At 40.9% G+C, this 23,958-nt stretch overlaps 1 protein-coding gene across 1 annotated transcript in view; it reads right to left on the reverse strand.

Annotated features, from left to right (window-relative positions):
- SAMD12 (sterile alpha motif domain containing 12) overlaps positions 1-23,958 on the reverse strand; it is a 164,015-nt gene that overhangs the window by 6,716 nt on the left and 133,341 nt on the right. The window lies entirely within an intron of this gene.

Below are 23,958 nucleotides of genomic sequence, written 5' to 3' on the forward strand. Positions count from 1 at the left end.
CTGGGCCAGGTTCCACGTCCAGCTGGTGGGAGCTAAGGCTTCCTCCCAATCATTGGCCTAAAGAGTGAGGGTGAGAGGGGGAGAGGGAGAGAGAGCTTCCACAGACTGCAAAATAAGGAGCCTCGGGGTGTGCATGCCTGCAGTGTGCAGACACCCCGAACCCTAGGTAGCCCAGCCTGGCTTCCTTTCAGCCTCTTTCTTTCCCTGGAAGGTCAGCGTGCTTCTGCTGTTACTGTGGTCTTCATCAAATTCTCAAATTCTCTCCTCTCTGTGCTTGCCTTGAAATAAGCATAGGTCTATTGTGAGAGCTGAGAGCAAGAGATACAGAGAATGATTGTTGTTAAAGGCCCACAGCACCACCCTGTGCACTTGCCCCCTACACCTCCAGTCATCACACTGCAGATCTTTCCTCGATTGATGAAGAGGCAACTATGTGTAATCAATGGTAAGTCTTCAGGGATCATAGCATATACATTTCAGAAGAAAAATGGTCTACCTCTTCAAAAAGGAAACGAAATAGCCAGAAGGTGGGGTTAATGGGCACACCGAGAATCTTATGGACAAAATCTGATTCACTATTTTCTTTGGATGGTTTCTATAGTGCCACCCAGGTCCGCGATTCTGACAAATCTATATATATAAAAAGCCAGCTACTGTAACGGCCATAACGACCGTAACAACCAGTCGCTATGACACCCACTGTGGCCAGCAAACCAGCCCGATCAGGGAGTGGGGCCGAGAGGTTGGCCGGCCTGCCCTTGATCAGACTCTCCTACCCTGATCAAGAGCGGGGTGGCCAAACATTCCCTCTTTCCCCCCCACACCAGCCACACCCCCAATCAGCCCACCCCACCACGATAGGCCTGCAGCCCCTACCCCCAGCTGGCCCGCCCCTGATTGCCATGCCCAGATTGGCCCCACCACCCTGATCGGCCCATAGCCCCTGCCTCGCCCCACCCCAGATTGGCCCCCCCACTCCAATCAGGGGCAGAGCTGGCTGGCCAACCACCCACGGCCCCTCCCCCAGGCCGCTGGCCCCTGATCGGCACCCCCCCACCCACCCCATTCAGGGGCAGGGCCGGCCAGCCCACCTCCTACAGCCCCTTCCCATGGCCCCAATCGGGGGCGGAGCCTGCCGGACAATCACCCATGGCCCCAACCCCCAGCCAGCTCAGCCCTGATCAGGGACCCTGATCCGGCCCCAATCAGGGCAGGCCAGCCAGCCAACCTCCCGCCATCTCCTCCTCCCAACAGGCCCAGCCCCAGTCCACCCTGATTGGGGCCGGGCCGGCTGGACCCCACCAGTGCATGAATTCGTGCACTGGGCCTCTAGTCCTTACAATAATTAAATCACTTCCAGGAGCCAATGTCCCATCGATCTCCTAGCCCACCCCCACTGTTGACCATACACTAAGAGTAACCCAATTAAGTGTGGTGCTGCTTTCGATCAGGAGTGATAGGTAGTAAATCGCATCTGTTTTGTTGTGTTTTTTTTTTGCAATTCATATCGTCACTTTTTGTTGCTTATCATAAAAATCCAACTCTTAATTCAACAAACATTTATTGAGCATTTACTATTTCCCAGGTTAACTTGGTGTGCTTTGCTGTCTGCTGCCTACACAGGATGAAATGCGGGAGGGAGAAGTCAACTCAATATCAAAAGAGCAGCACCAACTAAATTTCCTGAGACCCTAAACCACTATGCAGGTGAGGTAGGCTGCAGGGCCATTCATAGATGCCTAGGTTCCTGCAATTGAAAGAAGCTTCAAGTCCTTCCCATGGATTGTATTCCTGGCCTTTTACTTCTTTTCTTTTTCAAATCACAACAGGAAGTGATGGTGCCTTGGACGCAGGTGGAGGTGAAGAAGTAGAAAGAAGAAGTAGAATTCTGGGTATATTTTGAGTGACACTGGGATGCTTAGAGGTAGGTATGAAGGAAAAACAAACATCAGAAATGACAGGCTGTCCACCTGAGCCCCCAGTGGCAGGGAGCACCATTTCAGCACAGGACATTGAGTCACTGCTCCAAGAGAGGATGTGCGGGAGGGAGGAAATCCCATTAGTGTTTCTGCTATTTTTTTTTTTTTTTCTTTTGAGAGCACTTCGGATCTGGAGAAATGATGAAAAGGATAGAATTAAACAAAGGAGGACAATTAGAATATTCTTCTCTCTTCCCCATGGTGTTTTTTTCCCCCTTCTAATAAGTTTTTATTGATTTCAGAAAGAGAGAGGAAGGGAGAGGGAGAGAGAGAAACATCATCGATTAGCTGCCTCCTGCACACCCTTCACCAGGGATCGAGCCTGCAACCTGGGGCATGTGCTTTGACTGGGAACTGAACTGTTGACCTCCTGGTACATAGGATGATGTCCAATCAACTGAGTCACACAGTTGAGGGCATCCCCATAGTGTTTTTATTCCTTCAGCATTCTACTCAAAGCCCAGAGCTCCGAGTTGAAGGGGTAGCATAGGCATTTCCTGGTGGAATGTAGAGAAATAAGAAGAGTCTCTTATGAGCCAAGCTCTGTATTGCTTGGCCCCAAGAGAGTTCTTGTGTGCTAAAAATATTTCCCAGGACTCCTTATAGAAGTTCAAGCCAGGGAATATTCCGTGAGGAAGTTCACCCAGCAGAGACATGGATCCGATGCCCCGCTAACAATCTTGGAAAACTAGAATTTTGCTGCAACTGAAGCTTGAGTACATACATATAAGCTTCACTGTGTGTGACTCACCCCTCTGCCAGCTCCACTAGAATAAGTGCTTTTCCTGTCAGGTGTCCTATTGTCCCAGGTTCCCTATTGTTGCCTATGGCTGGCACAGAGTAATGCTCAAGAAATATTTATTGAATGAATATACTTGCTGCTAAAATGAATGTTGTCTTGGTTACTCACAAACTGATGACCTTAAGGTCATTAAATTATTGTCTTTTCTTCTGCAAGGTACTCCATTGGAAACTGACTCTTAGATAGGACAACAACAATGAGAAACTGGATGTCATAGAGGGAGGAAGCTGCGTTGTGTTGGTGGCAACCACAGAAAACAAGTGCCAAGTAAAGAAATAGAGGACTTGAGACTAAGTGAGTCCTCCGCCTTTCTGCAGGCTTAAAGAAAGACATGTGTCTTGGTCTGTTTTGGAACAGGCATCAAGTGAGACCACAAGCCTTGCTGGATAGATGGGCAGGGAGAATAGGTGAGAGACAACTGACTCAGAGGGCAGTGCCTTCATTTCCTTCAGTTGCCATAACAAATTACAAACATGGCGGCTTAAAACAACAGACATTTATTCCATAGAGTTCTGGAAGCCAGAGCTCAGCATCAGTTTCATTGGGCTGAAGTCAAAGTGTTGGCAGTGCCACGCTCCCCCTGGAGGCTATAGGGAACCTCCCCTTTTGCTGGCTACCACATTCCTTTGTGACCACGTCCTCTAATCTCTGTCTCTATCTTCACCTTCTCTGGTGGTGTTTAATGTCACCCTGCCCCTCTCTTAAAAAGACACTTGGGATTTGATGTAGGACCCGCTTAAATTATACAGGATAATCTCCTCACATGAAGATCCTTAACTTAATCACAAAAACAAAGACTCCTTTTCTTTATAAGGTAACATTTACAGGTTCCAGACATGAGGACCAGGTACCTCTGGGTGGCCATTATTCAGTCTACTACACGCTGGAGGGAATCTCTGAGATTTCTGAGTGTGGTCCAGGATTCACATCATCCACACGGAGAACGGAGGTTCAGGGAAAGGGACTCGTCTAAAACCGCTCAGGAAGTAAGGGGAAGATTTAGGTCTAGAACTCCAGGTCCAATCTGGTCTTTGGTCTCTAGTTCAGGTGCCCCTCATCATCTGCTCAGAGACCTGTCACAGAAGCCCTGTCATAGCTTTTCAAGATGAAAGATCGCCTGCTGTAAAGCACAGTCGGAAATTTCAGGGTTAGCTGGAAGATGTGCCTTTAGTTCGTACCCTCCTGGGAAGTCTTGGTACCACCGCAAGTGGTTGGGAGTCCACATTTCACAGAGAAGAGGCTGAATTACAGAGGTCACTATATAGTTACCCAAACTAATGGCCACTTACTTACTGGGTTAGCTCCAAACCTGCTCTCAGGTAAAGGCCTGCATCACCCAACGGGTAGAGTTCCCTGGCTCTACTCCAGTTCTGGCTGGGCCAGAGAAAGAGAGTGACAAGTGTTGGGCATATAACCTGTGTCCTACAGCCTGAACCTGTGTTTCTTCATCTCACCACTATTCCAAAATTGGAATTTGTGAAACAAAGGAATAGGGAGAGAGATATAATCGCAAAAGCCTGGGGTCAGGAGCTGAAAGGTAGAGATACATGCCCAGAAAAGCACACTGGAGTCTTAATTTCCTCATCTCTACAATGGGGATGAAAAGGACACTATTTCACAGGGCGACTGTGAGGATCAAATGACATAACACACATGCCCTTAGCAAACTGGAGTCACTATGAAGATGCAATTTGGGTAGTACCACTCTTTGATAGCTGAGAACACTTCCTCCTTCTCTTCCTCCTTCTCCTCCTCATCACAATGATGATTATAACTGCAAATATTCATTAAGCAGTTACTGTTAAACACTGTCCTAAGAGTTTTACAGTGATCACCTCATTTTCAACAATTCTCTGAAGATACTAACTATAATCCATTACGAGATACTATAATGGGAAAGGTCATAGACGTACCAAACTGCAGATCTGGGATACAAACATGCATAGAGACATGCTCTGAACCACCTCCTAAATGTCTGCCCAGGAATTCTTCAAACAGACCTTATGTACTCCCCAAGCCCATTTCTGTCAACTCTCACATAGGCAGCCCCACTAGGGCAGGCGAGAGACTGAAGATCAGGGAAGTCACCATTTCTGATGACTTAAAGGCGAGCAGTGCAAACAGTGGCATAACTTCATGATGCACAAGACTGTGATGGCCTTCAGTCTCTGGTCTTCACTCAGTGGAGTATGGCAGGAGACGGAGGGGTCTTTGAGAGCAGGCGTGAGACCGATTCGTCCACTTCTTTATCATGCAGACTATCTATATCTAGACCTTGGCTGAGCATGTCACATTGCTAGGAAGTAGGAAAGAAAGGTAAATAAGTTCCCTGCCAGGGGGACAAGCACAGGTTCTTCAAGAGTCCATAGGTGGGACACCTAACTTAGCTAAGGTCCTTCAACAACAACAAAAATGAGTCAGAAAGGTGTGTGTGTGGGGGGGTGGGGTGGGGCGGGAAGGGCAACTGAGGCACAGGGATCAGCATAGGCAAAGATAGGGCTATGAAAACCAAACGGTACATTTAGGAAACTTCAAGAAACTTGATAGGGCAGAGTGTGAAGTGTGAGGCAAGAAGCATATGTGAGGGTCTGACCTGACATTTTATGATGCCCACCTGATAAGTAAACCAATCTTACTTTTTTCCCCTCCCCACCCCTGAGCAACACATAGGAGACACAGGGATGATATTCACAGTCATAAAGCACTCCCATTTGTAGAACTAATATTATGAATAACTCATTTTTGCCTATACCCAATCCTTGCTCATTTATGGTAAAAGACTCTCTCTTTTGCATTTGGGGGCTAAAAAAAAAGGGTTTTCCTGTAGTAGTTTTTACTTCTAAAGTACTGTGCAACTTTCTTGCTTATCAAGTCCATTTTTCATTCCACCTCCTTCCGCAATGAAGATGCCCAAGAGCAGGGCTTCACTGAAGTTTCCATGCACCTAGCTAGGGCTGACTCCATGCTGGCACCACATGAATACAATATTTGTTAAATGAATGCTGGGTGTGTGACCCAGACAGGGCAAATAAAATATCTTACTGGAATTGTTATGGTTTCTCAGAGAGACATTGTATTTCTTAGATCGTATCTCCAGGGACAATATAAGCCTAGACTTGCTGTCAATGACTGTTTTTGCTACCATATGGAGAGATTTTGCTAGAGAATTAAGACAATAGAGAGACAGAAAGAGAAAAGGGGGGGGGGTTTGAGAGAAGTAAAGCAGAGAGAAAGGGAGAAAGATAAGAAGACATTTCATTTCATGGGTAGAGTCTTGCCCGAAGTCAGATACTCCTGGGTTTCTCATTGATGAACGGCAACGTTGCGGGGAAGAAGTGAGTGAGTTGAGCTCATTGGTAGCCCTTGCACCCAAGACAATCTTGACTTACAGATCCAAGCTTATGTATAATTCCCAGTTGACTCACTGTACTGTCCTGCATACCCCCATTTCAAGAAAGCCCATCCTGGTGTAGGTGATAAGAATGATATGAACCTACAGTAATTTGTTCCCAAAATGTTAATCATTGGCAAATTTTGGTATTTTAATGATCATTCCTTACAAATTATTTGGAATACATCTTAATTCCGATTGCATACTTCTGTAAGTTTGATACACCAGGGCCAACCTCCTTATCCAATTCCACCAAGGTCACAATCTTAAATGTCAGGCTGACATAATGGCCGGAAGAGAACCGCTCTAAGGGACTATGGGAGCAGGTGGACCACAGTGGACTAGAAAGTTCTGTTTTCCTAAAATGAGCAATTCCCACCTACTTTTGCTGTGCTAGAAAACAGGCCAAGTGGTGCCACTTTTTTTTAAGAACTGAAAATCCAGAAGTTTCATGAAATCTCCCAATTTAAAATTTGCCCATATTTTCCACCCTCTGTGAGCCAAAGAAATCATGTATATGGGTCACATTTAGCTCACAGGTGGCCACTTTCAACATCTGACTTTTAACCCTCTTTATGCCACGTCCCTCCCACATGCAATGGAAAGTGATTTGGCCAGCCTTGCCTTCAGGGTTTCAACTGACTTTAGGAATGGACTTGAAGCTGTGTGAGTCCATGCTGTATGTAGCCTATTCTAAATTAACAGCTAACAAGACCAAGGGTAGCTGGAACTAGCCCTCTGTTTTTTATAACCTAGACACGCATTGCAAACCCATCCTCCTAACTAACCCCCAGCCTGATGCCCAATTTCCTAAAGGTGACTGCGTGTCACTGGTACCAGAGCCAACAAGGACTCCGAGGTCAGCCAACCCACTGCCTCATTTCCTGGCAGGAAAGCGCACAAAACCTTCCAAGACCCATACGTGTCCTCTCACTGCTACCTGAGTGCACAGCCCACTCTTCACAGCCCGAGAGCCAAGGCCGTTCACTCATTTGGTGACATTTACAACAATGAGCAATGAACTGAAGGCCCTTCTCTGGGCCAAGGGGAAGAAGGGCTAATGGGTATTTGCTTTAGGTAATTTACTGTAGGCAACTTACCATACTGATGAGAACTGAATATTGACTTTTTTTTTTAACCAGACTTGGGTAAAAAGACTGTTTTAGACAATCTAGTTTTTTGGTTGGGTATATTCAAGTGCTGATGATATTAATAATTAATTCTCACCTGAAATATAAACTCAGAAAGAAATGATATTACAGTGTTTTTCAAACAGAGTGAGAATGTGTCCCTGCACTGCTTTTTTCTGCCCTTCAAGAAAGACTACACAGCTTCCAAACAGTAAAATCAAGGTTAAATCCTTTTATGTTGCCGGGAGTACACAGAATTACCAAATCTCCTCCAAAAAAATTAATTTAAGAAAACGCTAAAACGTTTTGTTTGGAGATTCTGTTTCAGTCCCTGGGAAGACTCAGCAATTACTTCCTCTGTACCTCGGAGCATATTTTTCAAGCAAAGTCTAGTACCAACATAACACGGATGATAGCTGAAGATGGATGATATCATAAACAACCTTCAAGGTCTTTTCTGTTCCTGATAGGTGGACCTAAACTCCTGGTATGCTGGCGTTTATTTGTTAGCATGTTTATGTATCGTTCTGGGATTCTCTGTTAATCGAGTGTCACTATGTGAGCAACCCACTGTACATTAGACATCTTTTAAAATTAATTACCAAGAGGCATTCGAGATGCCTATTGACAAGCCTCCCCCTCCCCCTCGATATTCTACTGATGGCCATCTCAGCCAGCACATGTAGTGTGCTTATGCTGAAGAGACAGGCACAGGCATGCTGGCTGCTATCCTTGAATTAATTTGAACTAGTGACCCATTTCCAACGTATCATTTAAAAAGTTTCAAAGCTACTTTGACTTTCTCTTCCTGAATCCTAGGAATTGTTTTTCCTTGAACTTTTATTAAATGTTTAACTTTATTCGTATCAGGGACTTCTTTAGTAGAAAAAATTATCAAGTGAGCATTGTCCCAGCTCCAGCTACATTCAGCAAGAGATGAAAACAGTGTTCCTGCCTTCAGAGAGCTAAGAAAAAAAAATTACCTGCAGATGTGAGATCAGCAAGCATGAAATGGCCTAAAAGCAATTACAGTACACCCTCCTTTAACGGCATTGAGAGGTTCTGTGACTTTAAGTGAAACAATGTATAATGAAACCAACGTTACCATAGGCTAATTGATATAAACAAGGGTTAAGTTCCTGTGGCATCTCATCAGTGTTATAAAGAAATGATGCCGAACAAAATGATGTTACTTGAGAACCTGCTGTAGGTGATAAAACCTGCAGCAAAGACTATGAGGGCCATGAGATCTATTAGGAAAGCTTTGGAAAACAGAACGAGGCCTTGGGTCTGGAGCTGCAAGTCAGGGCTAGATTAACCAGTTACTAGTATTTGCTACATGGTTACTGTGATGATCACCTCACTAGGCTTCCGATTCTTCACTTGTAAATTGGGGGAAGAAATGACACCTTCTCTCCCAAGCTGTCCGATTAAGTACTCTACGAAGTAAGCAGAATAGAAAGTATCATTGCCACTTTTAGGACACAGACCTAAAGGAAGGTAAGGGGCCCACCCAACATCCAATGGGCAGTGGTTCAGGTCACTCCAAAACTAAGAGAGGGGCACCTGAGTCACGGCCTCCTCATCTGTAAAACGGGAGTAATGATTTTAGTCACTTTTCTATATGAAAGCTAAATTAGGTAGCAAATTTGAAAGAGTCTAGCATGGTGCTTGACTCAATATAGTTTTTTTCCAATTAAACATACAGGTTACAACAAGGTGTGTCTTGTTTGGGTTTCTAAATTTATAGTACTATATCCTATATAATGAAGAGCTAATATGGTAATTAGACTGGACAGCAGAATGACCTTCAGGAATGACCTTCTGGAATGACCAATGGGTGGGGGGTGGGGCCACACGGGCCAATGCAGCCGGGCCCGCAAGGGCCGAACCCCTTGAACGAATTTCGTGCATTGGGCCTCTAGTTATAATATAATCACGATTTTGTTCACATGCTTGTCTTCAAATTTTGGGCTCTTTATGAAGAGAATGTTGGTTTCATTGAACTGAGTAATTCCAGATTCAGCAGTTGGTAGATGTTTACTAAAGTTTTGCTGAATGAATACATGACCCATGAGAAAGAGAGAAGAAATGATATAATCCCCATTTCAAAGATAAAAAAAATAGGCCAGAAAAGTAAAGGGACTTGCCCAAAGTCACAGGGCTAGGAACTGGCAGAGAAAGACAAGAACCAAGACATGTGATTCAAATTCATGCTGCCTTCACTTTAGAAAGGCTATGCAACACATCAGATTAGCATTCACTTACTAAAAATCAATGGTGCATGAGGCGGGGAGGAGAAGGTACAAAGATCCAGCCCTCCAGGGCCACTGACCCAGCTTGGGACAACTCCAGAGGTCAATCCCAGCTCCAGAATCACAGCCCAACTCTTCCCTCTGCGCAGTCCTGTTTCTGTCATTTCCTCCACAGGTGTTGAACCCGAGGACACCACCCAGTAAATGACCAACTCGCAGATCTCCTCTGAGCCCGCTTTCTGGGGGATCCAAACTGTGACAGGCTTTTGCTGGACAAAGGGGCCCCGACTGATTAACTGGCATCAGCCTTACAGGTTGCCTGTAGCGATTTTAAAACTGCCCAGGTGGCTTCCCTGTAACATCCGGCATGCTTCTGGTCACCTACCTTCACAGATGTGTGTGCAGGGAGTGAAATGAATTTTTATAGTGACCTCTGCAGTACATAATTAGTAAGATAATCCTGCTGCTAAAAATTCTGTGTGTATATCATCTATTGATTTTATAAGTGTGCCTCATTTCCATAAAACACTACATAATCATAGTACACTAGGTGTTTGAGCACTATGTAAATCATAAATACATATACATATGCATACACACATATATTTTCATACACATATGAACACGTATGTATAATTTATCTTACCGAGGGCTAGCTCTATGCCAGGCACCATGATAAATGCCTGACAGGAGTTAACTCATTGGGCTCTCAGAGAGAGGCACAAGGACTTCTATTTGTTTTTTGGATGCAAACACTTAAAGCCTAAAGAGGTTAGGGATCCTCATAAAGACTACCCAGCTAGAAGAGTTGATGCCTTGGCTCAAACCCAGGACTACCACACTTCAAAACCTGTGCTTTTAATCACTACACCACACTGAACATTAATTTGAGCAAATTTCTTATAAAATTCTGTGAATTTGATAAAAGAATAACAAAAACAAAATGAGACTCACTGATCCCTCATTTTATGAACTTGGGTTTTACGTAGTGAATATTTCCTTAAATCAGGAGACACCAAGAAATACAAACAGGTCAAAGTCACCAAGCTCTAGGGAAATATATAACATTGTCCTTTGTCCTTTGTAAGAGCTACATCTTCTCATGAGCTTCACTTTATAATCCTTTCTATGCAGAGTAATGGAGCATCGCAGCATACACACCTTCAGCTACAAGAATCTGTAAACCAACACACACTCCACCAAGTTGTGACTGTTAGAAAACACCCTCAGAAGCCAGGAGATAGCCACTGTCAAAGGAAGGGCTGATTCCAATGAATATTGATCAGCCTCTAAAAAGAGAACTGAGATGGGAAAAACATCTCATAACTGATAAATGTATTGCTATCATAACATCAACAGCTTGAATTCAATCAAAACTCTATTGGTTAAATTAAGTCCTCTACATAAAAATGTCAAATGTTAGAACTTCACTATCACAGTGAGTAATAGCTTCAAAATGTGGCTAAGCTGAAGAATTAGATGATACCATCCTTAGAAATGGCTTTATGGAATTGCTAGGTCTGAAATCATAAATCTCGATTAGAACGTGAAATTTCCATTGGCTTGGGTTGCATTTCCCAGTGCACCATCATCCCAATCTAAGCCATCCAGCCCATTTTTGTGTTGTGCTGCTACCAAAAAGAACGTAAGTATTTGTAGTGAACATTCCTAGAGTTCTCCCTCAACCACAGAGTGATATGAAATTGGACACATGAAAATTTGAATTCATAACACTTCTTTCAGACTTTCTTTGACAATAAAGTAATAGTCTTCAAGGTTTTTTTTTAATGCCCTAGGTCCTGTGTATTTTCTGGGTTCGATTATGACACCATTGGGCTTTATTTGAAGTACAAAACCATTAAAAACTAACAAGGATAGAGAAGTCAGACCCTATGATGACGCACCTTTTAAATGAGTTAAGTCATAAGATTCAATGCTGGGATCACACACACACACACACACACACACACACACACACACACACACCATCTGAAGATATTGGGATTGCTCAAATATCTAGTAAACGCTCCTACATTTAACCTTGAAATTTTATTTTCAGAATGCCTTTCAACCACTTACAAATGTAGCCATGTGATTTTTTTTCAATCCAACTTTTAAGATGAAAGTAAGCCTTTCTTGAGCACGATTTACATTTTGTTCATTTGTTCCCCACAAATTATATTTTAAGCTCAATATTCTGATTTATGAAGCTCCATGTCCTTGTCTTCTCATAAGAAAAAGACACATTTCCAAGATTAGATTCTAAACAATCCACTGCATGTGATTATTAAAACACAGGAAAGTTCGAGGTAAAAAAAAATCATATGCCCACAAAAAGAAATAATTCAGTATTTTAAAATCATTGAAATTAGAGATGGAAAAGGCTTATTAGGTCATCAATCAAAAAAAAGTACATGCATTTGATACCCAGATTTAATATGCCGGAGATATTGGGTCACCCGAGATGCCTCTAATCTCTTGATAAAGTGGAGAAACTAAAAAAGAACACTTAAGGAGCAGAGCCCTTAATCAAAGGCAAGTCCTCACAGATCAAAATATCAGAGAGAAATATGTAAGATGCCGGGGACAGGCAAATGGAGCGATGATACTGAACTCTCAAGGAGATACAACTTGATTGGAAAGTTCTCTAGATAGAGAGGAAGTCATGAATGATAGCTGTGACATTCATGCTGACATTGTCCAGGGATAGGCTTTACAAGGGACCTGTCACAGCCAGGAAAGCCAGAGGGGTCAAAGGCTAAAGGTTATTATTGTGTGCAAAACCCCAACCTTTCATCTAGGGAATATAACAGCCCTTAGAAACCGGCTCTGTTTTCCTTCCAGTAAAGAGCAAAGGTGGACAGTAAACATTCTTCTGAGTATGTGTGTTGGGGAGGGGAGTGGGAGAATGGGTATATGGGCTCTGATAAAGCAAACACACAGGGAACAGATGCTGGCAAATCAGCAGACTTATCCCAATCTTTAAGTATCTTCACATTTCACCACATGACCTTCGATAACACAAATCTTTGGTAAGACAGAGTCCAGTTGATCTTTTATTTTATTTCTTCATTAGAAAAACAACCTGACATCAGTAACTAGTTGCTACAAGCCACTTGAAAAAGAGAAGCCTGCCAGAATACATAGTGAAATGGGGTTCAAAGAAGCTGCTGGGGAGCAATCTCTAAAATGTATCAGAATCTCATCAGGCGTCCACCCACACACCCTGCCCTGGGAATTGGGTACAAAGTTTCTCTTCTGATTTATTGCATCTCTCCACATACACTGAGTTGGCTACCTGCGGAGGTGACTGGCCAGCCTGCCAATTCCTTTAAGGCAACTCTGAGAATTCTGGAGGATTTGTTCATTTCAGCCAGGTCGCTGTTGCAACGGGGCTAATGAAAACAAAGGTAAAGAGATAAAATGTGTCCTAAACTGTTGAACAAATTGGGCTAGAATTCTCAGTGGAAATGGAGAATAAGGTCTTCTATACCTTGGTAAATGTTACGTGTGTATGTGTGTACGTGTGTACGTGTGTGTGTGTTTGTGTGTGTGTGCGCGTGTGTTTAAATTGAGACAGTACAGTAGAATGGTTAAGGGTAGGATATATACTAGTATATCAAAACCTCGTCATACAACTTAAATATATACCATTTTTATTTGCCAATTATACCTCATTAAAAACGTGGAAAAAAGACATCCTGGAGTCAAATTGCTTGAGTGTAAATTATAGCTGTTTCACTTACTTGTTTTAAATTCCTGTATCCTCAGTTTCTACATGTGTTAAGAAAAAGAAAGTATAATAATAGTACTAGTTATATCATAATGTTGCCATGAGGATATTGACCATAACAGATCAAATTTAATGGCTGGCATCTGACAGGCTTATCCTATATAATAAGAGAGGAATATGCATCCTATATAATAAGAGAGGAATATGATAATTATCCATTTTGTCAGGTGTAAGGACTAACTGCATAATGACTGGATCACGGATATGCAAGAGGGTGGGGCAGCGAACTACAAGCGGTTGGTGGAGAGCTACAGAAGGGGGCAGGGCAGCAAGCTATGAAGGGGCGCAGGGGGAGCCACAGGAGGGTGGGGCAGCAGGTGGAGAGCTACAGGAGGGCGGCATCGACCTACTGGTGCACGGATTTGTGCGCAGGACTACTAGTCATGATGTAATACAATAAAGTGCACAAGTCGTGGGCGGTTTTCTCAGTGGTTAGAGCACTGGCCCATGGACTGAAGAGTTGTGGGTTTGATTCTGATCAAGGGCATGTACTTGGTGGCAGGTTTGATCTCCATCCCGGTTGGGGCACATGCAGGAGGCAACCAATGGATGTGTCTCTCTCACATCAATGTTTCTCTCTCTCTGTCTCTAACCCTCCCTTCCACTCTCCCCCCGCCCCCCCAAAAAAAAAATCAATGGAAAAAATATCCTCGGGTGAGGATTAACAAAAAATAAAGGAAAAATTTGTTCTAATAAAAAAAAATAAAGTGCACCTGAGAAACAAATCAGAGGGAGGGGAAGCTCTGGTGAGGGACAGGAACAGCAGTGCCATCCTCTTACAAGGAAGGACCTGTAACTTGAATTTACAAGGCCATAGGTGATTGATGACAAAAATGCTGCCAGGCCTTTGGAACACAGACAATACATTGCATTTGTTCTTCAGCATTTGTTCTGATAAGCTTGGTGTGATGTGTTTTGTTCCTTTGACTGACTGATTTTTGGTATTGATACTACTTGGTGTTCTCACACCTTCTTGGATCTGTGGTTTGGTGACTGCACTAATTTTGGAAAATTCTTGGCCTCCCAAAAAAATTCTAATATTTTCTTGGCCTCATTTTCTCTCTCTTTTCCTTCTGGAATTCCCAATGATACTGAGGGTGGCTGAGGTACTTTGAGGCCTTCCTGATTTCAGAATACCTCAATTGTTAGCCTGGAAATACAGTAAACAGAGTTAACCCAATGGTTCTTAGTTGCCATTTGAAGTTTCTGTCATTCAAATATGTACATAGTGTGTACATACAAACTTTTTTTTTTTTTTTGTACATACAAACTTTAATGTCTATGAGAATTACCAAGGGAGTTTGGTATGTATGCAGAATTCAGAAACAGGAATTATGACTTGGTAGATTTTGGGTGAGGTTGGGATGATGTATACTTATAAGCACCCTGCAAGAGGCTGAGGCAGGTGATATCATGGTTATAGTTAGAGAAACGTCAGCTCAACAAGTGCCTTACTATTTTTGACTTGTGGTACCCCAATAAATTCTGTAAGATTAATGACCCTCTGCCTGAACCTATACTTCCTTTGTTATATATTAAAACTAGAGGCCCATTGCAGGAAGATTCCTGCAAGAATAGGGCTTCCTTGGGCCTATTCCTGCAAGCATAGGGCTTCCTGCGGTCAGAGCGAAGCTGAGAAGGGCTTCATTCCCTTCTCTGCTGCCTAGCTCCCTCCCGTCTCCACTGCCTCACTTTCCTCCCATCTCCACTGCCTCGCTCCCTCCTGTCTCCACTGCCTTGCTCCCTTCTCCGCAGCTTCACTCCCTTCTGCAGCGTTTGGCTTCCCTTCTATGCTGTCTTCAGTCTTCGCTCCTCGTCTACATATGCAAATTAACCACCATCTTTGTTGGGTTAATTTGCATACTCACTCTGATTGGCTGGTGGGATTAGCAGAGGGATGGTCAATTTGCATGTTTCTCTTTTATTAGTGTAGATTGTCTTAATTTAGTTCAAGAATGAACTGTTCGTACAACTCTCCTACAATGGCAAAAATTAAAAACACTGATAATACTAAGTGTTGACAAGGATGTAGAAGAACTTGAATTATCATGAACTGCTGGTCAAAGTGTAAACTGGAATAATCACTTATGAAAACTTTAGAGTATCTATTAAGCTAAACATACATAGGGCCCAGCAATTCCATTCCTGGGAATGGAAATGAGTGTTTCTTTCCACCATAAGACATGTACAAGAACATGCTTAGCAGCTTTACTCAAACTAGCCCCAAACTGGAAATCATCCAACGTTCCTCAACAAGGGAATATTGAAATTTAGGATATAATCACCCAATGAAGTAATCTTCAACAATGAAAAACCACAGACTACAGTTATATTTGACAGTATGGATGGATCTCAAGAAGAAAATCTTAAGAGAAAAAAGCCAAGCATAAAAGATTAAAAAAAATGAATAAATCTAATATATGGTGGTAGAAGTCAGAATGGTAATTCACTCTGAAGATAATCAGCTGGGATATGGCACAAGGGAATCTATTAGAATGAAAAAAGAAAGGAAGGAAGGATGGGAGGGAGGAAGAGTGGAAGGAAGAGAGAAAGAAAGATAAACTGCTTTGTCTTAGATCTTGAAAATCTGGAAAATAAGTCTTTTGGTCCTTCCCACCAATGACTTAACAGATTTTATTATGTTCCTTCTTAGCCATAATGGACACAGACTATAAAGAAAGTCTAGATAAAGAAAATATTTCCTGTTAATAAATATTAACAATTGATGGAAAGCACATGTGTAAAAAGATAGCAAAAAAAATCTTGCTGATTTTTTTTTGGCATTCTATGATCAGTCATAAAAAATATTTTCCATGAGTAAATACAACAAAGATTCAATAACTTCAGGAGGTTTAACTAGATTACATAAGCTGAACTCAAGCAGGTTTAACTATTTCTCTCTGACCAGAAGAAGAGACTTAAAGAGGAAAAACACACAAGGCCTTCCCTGAAATGAGCTGGGTCCAAAATTTCTGTTAAAATAAACACTATGCATTCTTAAAAGAAATAAATCACAAAATGAAAAACTCAAGAGGGGAAACTATTTTGCATTCATTAAATTAGGAAGGACAATGCATGGATAAAATTTTTAAATTTATTTAAAAATTTTTTTTCTTTTAAAAATAACCAAAAAAGAATGTCCCCTCCTTGCCTCCTTGACAAATGTCACTGGTGGGAGAGACAGTGAAGAGGTCTAGAGTGACTGATGGAAACAGTTTTCTATTTCTGCTTCCAGATTATTGCTCTTCTCATAAAAGACACCCTTTGCCTTTGATGTTCATGCCATCCTCCAATTACATCTTTACCTCTCTTGTCCTTAGCTGTCTTCTCATTCACCCACATCCCTTGAGGAATATGGAACCTGGATCCTGGACTCATTTTTATTGCAAATCCTACTCTCTGCTATACAAATTAATCAATTCCTCTACTATTACACTACTCCGCTCACTCGCCCTCATAGCAGCACTCTAGACTTTGTCATCACTGTGAATTATCTGAGCTCTTACAGTTTAAACTTCATCACCAACCTCCTCTCTCGTCAGTTCTCATACTCCAGCTTCAACCTTACGCACACTCAAGTGCCTGTACCTCCCTTGTCCCCATGTCTATGAATTCCACATGAGCTCACTTTCTCACTCCAACCCCGTACTTAATTGCATAGCAAACCCCTTTGACAAATCTTCAAATTTAGTGTGCCTTATGCTTATGTGCAAAAGACTAGCTAACTGTTACAGATAACACCAACCATCTGCCTTCTCATGTGTGCCAACTTACGCATTACTGGAGAGAAGTTGCAGCCGGGTGTGGACTACTATAAGCTAAGTCATGGTCTCCATCCTCACCTGGCCTCTCAGATCTTCCAAAGAGTTCTCTTTCTGGGAATTTCTTCTCGCTTCTGTGCTGCTGCAATTCCTAATTCCTCTTTATCCCACTCTCCTTATCCAACCACTACCCAACATCACTTAGAAGTGTTCAGCTTTGCAGGCAAAACTGGGTTGGCAGAAGAGAACTCTCTCAATTTTTGCTCTAACACCAACCAACAGATTGCCTTGGGGTGAATGTAGATAAGTTTCTATCTTACACCTTCCTAAAAAGGAGTCCGGAAGAATCAAACTAGTCTGCTATTTTGGTTTTTCCAACTTAACAGGCTGTTTTGTAGCAACTCTGTTCGACAGAGTTCTTACTGAATTTGCTATGCTAACTGCTTTTAGTTTTGAAAGCTCCATTATTTGCTCTTTAGAAAGAAAATCTACTTACTTAATCATCAAGAATTACTTTATTTCAAGCAAAGATCAAATGGCCATAGAGGCTTCAAGGAACACAGGTAAAGCCTCTGAGTAAAGATGTTTAAATTTAATCCCAGCATGGTCACTGATGCTCTATGTGGCCTTAAATAAGAATTTTCAACACTGTATGCTTTAGTTCTCCCATTTAAAAGAACAGAAAATATATTAATACTGCAAACTCAGCTCAGATAATTGTTGAAGGAAATTAAATGACTTAAGAGGCTGTTATGAAACGTAAAATCCAAGACATAAAGGTGACATTACAAATGGGAAGGGTGTGAAGGGGAGGGAGATTGTTAATCTTCACTGATAAAAAGGTTAATTTTTCAAATTAGCCTGCAGTAGAAATGTATTTCATAGAAAAATATCTTCTAATTTTCCACAATGTTTTTACTAGATCATTGAGGAGATGAGTTGTTGAGAATGATGGAGATTTCTGCAATTCTTTTTGTTTTGTTATAGATACAGCAATTTCCTTCTTCATTAAACAAATATTTAGTGCCTACTTATTTTTGTGTCAGAATTTTAAAAAATTACTGGTAATGCAACATATAGTTATTGAATGTCCATTATATCAACTGCTTTTATTATAGTGTGTTTGTACCCTACAGGTGTGCCAGACGACTCATTGGGGTAAAATAAGAAAATCTTAGACTATATATTCACATTTTTTTAATATAAAAAAATAAGAATCCATTAGTTGAAAGTTCATGGGGTGTCTAAAGTATTCCCAAGAGAAAAGTGAGAATTCCATAAGCTTGATGGATAGCAGTGTTGCCCACACTCATTAGTTTCTGATCAATGTCCTGGGACACACACTATTGATAAGTGTCTGGTTAAATAGATTTAAATGGACTTACACAAAATAGATAAGAAAATTAAAACATTTTCTAAAAATCAATAAAATTGTGAAACTGGCACTTTTTACTCGATTAAAAAACATTTACTTAGCTGCACCATGAGGTAAAAGCAACAACAATATACTATTTTGACAAGAGAATGGCCTCTAAATTAATATCATTAAATATGAATACCATCTTAAATATTTATTTTTGTCTCGATTAGCAAGATATTTAAGAATAATTGATTTTTATCATATTTGTTTTTATTTTCTATTTTATAATGTGCATAATCATTAGGTTATTTATTTATGAAGTATAAATACAAGAGTATTTACACATATTGGGCATACATGTTCAAAAGTGTTTTACATTGGGGTGTGTGACCCAAAAATTCAAAATGAATGAAACTAGTATGGGAAGTGAAGGTTAAAAGAGAGAGAGTGGTGCTAAGTCTGACTGAATACAAGGTCAAGTCCAAGTCCAAATATTTCCACAAGTGCTATGAAAAATGTCTCATATGGAATATTACTTGCATGAACAGTCTATGTGGTAGTTTAAAAATATGAACTTGAATATTTTAACACTCCTTTCATTGAGAGGTAGAGACTCTGCCCCTTCCCTTTGGATCTGGGTGAGTTTCTATCTGTTTTGAGCAATAGAGTTTGTTGTCAATAAAAGCCACTCATCATTTTTTTGGCACTTGGGATGCTTGCTATTCTATGGACAAAGGTACCTGTCATGTAAAAAGTTCAATTACCCTAAGACAACCATGGTGGAGGACACATGTAAGTGAATGGTTCTGGCTGAGATCAATTTTCTGAGCCATACTTGTAAGTGATGCCATTTTGGACCTTCTAGACCAATCTATCTGCCAGGTGGATAACAGTGAATGACCTCAATTAACATTACAAGATACAGAAGAACCGCCCAGCAGAGCCTTGCCCAAGTTCCTAAAACATAAAATCTCTGATACATAACACTTTAAACAATAAAAAAATCAATAAAAAAAAGAGACAGACAAAAAAAATCTCTGATATATGATAAAAGACTTGTTTTTTAAGGCCACAAATTTTGGGGCTTCTTTGCTATACAGCAATAGGTAACTGTAATAAAACTTGTTATCTGAAGTAATGAGCTAATATAACAAAAAACTATTTTTATTAACTTTGAGAACAGGTGGTGTGCAAAAGATAGAAAGACCTTGAGGAGGCTTTCAGTGAGGTTAGCAGAAAGTGAAGACAATATTGTTGGAAGTTGGAGGAAAAAAGATCCCTCCTACATAGTGTTGGAAATTTTAGAAAACACAATTCCTATAGTATTTTGTAAAACCAAAAATGTACTAATAAATTGAAAAACCCAGCTAATAAAATTTCCTGCACAATATCAAAAAGTTTCACTTGGTTTCTTTTAACTGTTTTATAAGTTGCAGATAAAGGGAGATGAGCTAAAAATGGAAATATGCTTTTTCAAGCAGATTTTAGAAAAAATATAAAGGAGTCAGACTTGCTTACTTCTAAAATAAAACTATTTCTCAACTCCAGGGTCTCTCAGTAGAACATTATCAAAGTAAGAAAGTAAGGAAGGGTATAAGGGCAAAGATCAAATCTAGGATGTTGTGAGGAAGGTGTGGTATCATAGTCAATATGATCCCAATATAAAGCCACTTTTTAACACCTTAGAAGATTTGAGGTGCTTTCTCATAGACCGTTTTAGTAAAGCAAAACAACAAAAACAAAAAGCAAGCATCAGAAGGATCTTAAGAGTGTGCCTAACAGACTTTCTTTGTTAAACAACAGACCTTCTAAAAAATCTTAAGAGCATTGTCCCCACAGCAGTCTCACAGGGGATTCATGATAGGGAAGGCCATGTTTCAAAGACTTAAATGCATGTGAGTCTTGTCTAATAGAGTGAATTCTAATAAGGTTTCTAGTAGTTGTCTCAGCTTGTTTTTAGTTCATAGAATTTTGAGAGTACAAAGCTCTCTTTTTGTTACTTGACCATTTTGACCCTAGCTGGCAGTGTATTCTGCCAATACAGGTCTCTTTAAATGGGAAAGAAAAAATGATCCAAAGAGTAGTATCAGAAGTTACTATGACCCAAATTTAGGTGGCGGCCTGATTTTACATGTCCAAAGAGCTAAGAATGTCTTTACATTATGTAAAGATTATTTTAAAAAAATTCAACAGAATATATATGGCAAAGAAAGACTAAATATAGGGTGTCTCAAAAAATGTATTCACACTTTAACAGCTGATAACTCACTTAATTATCACTCCTTTTCAGGTTTAACTGATTTGAAATAATGGGTAAAGCCAGACTAAGCTTTGAGCAAAGGAAATTTGTCCTAAAGTGCCACTAGAGTGTTTTTTTTTTAAATGGGGATATATCAAAGATAAAATTTACAATATAAAACCAACAACTGTTGATGAATTGAACCAAATACCGAAACAAATGATTCTTGATGTTTGTGATTCTAATACTTTCCGTTATTAGCAATGCCTGGATCAGAATGGCCATCAGTTTGAAAACAGGCATTGACCAAAAAAATTTATTAATTTCTGTATGTTCTTTTAAAATTTGAAAATGAACTGTATGTTCATAAACACTGACTTTATAATCATTCAAAATGTGTATACATTTTTTGGGAACACCCTGTATTTACTCTCTGGCCCCTTACAGAAAACATGTACTGACCTTTACCTAGAGGATGAAGCCAAGAAACATGGAGCATCATTCCCAGGGAGAAGTAATGGGCCCTGATCATAGAACTGGGAGTATGGCCCTGGCTCTATTTCAGAACTAATACGGACTTGCGTCAATTGAGATTAACCAATGCCTGTTCCACCGTTTTAGGTTAGAAGTCACATAACTTAGTCTCTTTCATTGATCGATCTTCGGATCAAAAGGAACTACACCCAAGGAATAGCACCTGAGGTGGGAGCTTCATTTGCACTTGGTTTAGATATGATTCTGGATCTTGTGCCTAAGCCTTATATTATAATAGGATGGGTCTCTGTGTGGGTGGTCTTCTTGAGGGACTGAGTATAATTCACACATCAGAAAAATGTGATTTGTTGTTTGTAGAATGACCATGGTGGTTTCAAAACATGTCTGCAAATTTAGTTATACTTCTCCTCTTGGAATCTGGGAGGGCTTGTATCTGCTCTGACTTCTAGAGTACATCAGCACTTACTACATGAACTTCAAAGCTCATTCAAAAAAAGTCATGCATTTTCTGCCTAGACCTTTTGGGAGGCTGGCTCTGGAAAGTGCCTCCACCATGTAAGGGTTTTGGTCCCCCAAGATCTCACCAAGCTGGAGTGGAGTCCAGCCACTCGTCTTGGAAGTCTGGGTAGCTGAGCCCAGACTTCTAGCCAAGGCATCAGACATGTGAGTGAAGCTGCCTCGGACTCTCCAGCCCAGTCCATCTACCAGCTCAGTACCACGAATGTCATGAGAATCAAAAGAATAGCTCAGCCAAGCCCTTCCTGAATTCTTGACCCATAACTCTGTGAGACTTAATAAATAGTCGCCATTTTAAGCAACTAAGTTTTGGAGTATTTTGCTAAGCAGCAGCAGATAACTGGAACAGGATAGACTCAGGGTGGGGTGGTGCTGTGGACCCAGCCATCCAGCCATGTGAGTTGCTTTGGTAAATGGAAGGTTGGCAAATGTGACACAAGCAGAAGATTGAATGGCACTTGTAAGAGAAGCTCTCTTCTCTTGCACCTGCACCACTGCTGTGAGAAGGTATTCCCGGGCCAGGCTGCTGGCGGGTGAGAGACGCGGCATCAGAGCAGAGGTCCCAGTTGTTCTTGTCAACCTGGTCCAGTCTGCCCTACACAAACGAAGAGCCGGCTGGCTCACAGATCAGTGAATGAGTCCAGGCAAGATCAGAAGAACCACTTACCTGGTCTGAATCACCAGGCTGTGAAGTTTTGAGCTAAATATTGATTATTTTAAGCCACTCATCTGGAGGATGTGTATGTGTAATATTATGTACCTTTAGTAGTAAGAGATCATCATGCAATGAGAGTTTTTATTTCAAGGTACTTCCTTAATAAAAACACCTTCTAATTATACAGTTTTTTTGTACAGTTCCTAAAACACTTGGATTATTCAACCTGATATTTTTTCCTGTGTTGCCCTTTCCTTCCAGAATGACCTCTGCCCTCTTTCTGCCTCTCCTATTCCTGCATGTTAATAGCCTAGTTTAAATTCTGGAACCCTAGAACCAACCTGGGTCCTTCCACCCCACAATGGCTGTACCTCTGATTCCTGTAGAATTCCCTTTCTGAACCACTTCTTAATAATGAACCGTCTGTTGCTTTGAGATGCTACCTAACTTAGTTTTGTGTTTCATTTCTCCCTATTTATAGTCCAAGATCTCTGAAGGGTGGTACCTTGTGTCATCCTGCTTCCCACCCTTCATCCCAACACCTAGAGCACGTAGCCCAGTTTCAAGTGCATCACAGTGGTTGAATGTAGTAGGAAAGCAAGGACTGCACCATAGCTTTTGAAAGGGTCTTAGACATGTAGAAACCACAGAATACACATTTTATAACATGGCTTACTATCATTTTCTATTACTTCAATTTTGAAAGAATAATAGAACTCTTTATGGAAGATAATTGAGCAATTTGGTGCAGGGTCAGGGGGTGGGAGGGAAATCTGTTGAAATCTTAGATGTTTTCGGTGATTCAGAGTCTTTATGGGTAAAAAGGTATTAAACATTTGCTGTCGGGCTTGACTATCTGCCAAATGACTGATCACAACAGCAGAGCTGTATTTCCCAACTTGGAGGTTTTGCAAGTCATTAATAAACTGTGCAACATTTACCAGGTGTTTGGTTAAAGCATGCTTACATAAAGGGTTTGCAAATATTTATATGCCACAGGAATCCTCCCACTGTAGTTACAACAGAAGAATCATTTTCTTGTAAAAGACTGTATTTCTCATAAAAGGGCATTATATTTCCAAGAATCATAAAGAGAGGTTTTATCCTGCATCTTCTCTTTGTCTAACTTTTCCCCCAGGGAAATTATCTCTGAGGCTAATGGGGAGGCTGAATTAGAGCAAATAATCACCTGCCAAAAATCACATTTTAGTAGTAATGTACCATATCTGATTTTTTCTTTAAAAAAAAGCAAAGGGAAATAACTTTTTATTGTTTGTTGAAAAAAAAGTCCTCTTTATGCCCAATTTCAATTGCAAGTAAGGTTAAGTACAGTTATTAATTTATCTTTCCTCTTACTTTTGAAAATGGAGCCTGAGTAGGACTTATATCCAGACTTTAAAAATAAAGACAAATATGTACTTGCACTGAAATAGATTTGTGTTGAAGGGACAGGGATTGGAGGTGGGGTGGGGAATACCTCCCAAGTAAAGGAAAAGAGTAATCCCTTTAATATTATGAAATGGTAGGTTTGAATAACCCTATCCATAAGGATGCTCTAATTAAAAGTAAGTGTCATTTGCTT

This window comes from Eptesicus fuscus, chromosome 19 (assembly GCF_027574615.1).
Source record: "Eptesicus fuscus isolate TK198812 chromosome 19, DD_ASM_mEF_20220401, whole genome shotgun sequence".
Classification (NCBI taxonomy): Eukaryota; Metazoa; Chordata; class Mammalia; order Chiroptera; family Vespertilionidae; genus Eptesicus; species Eptesicus fuscus.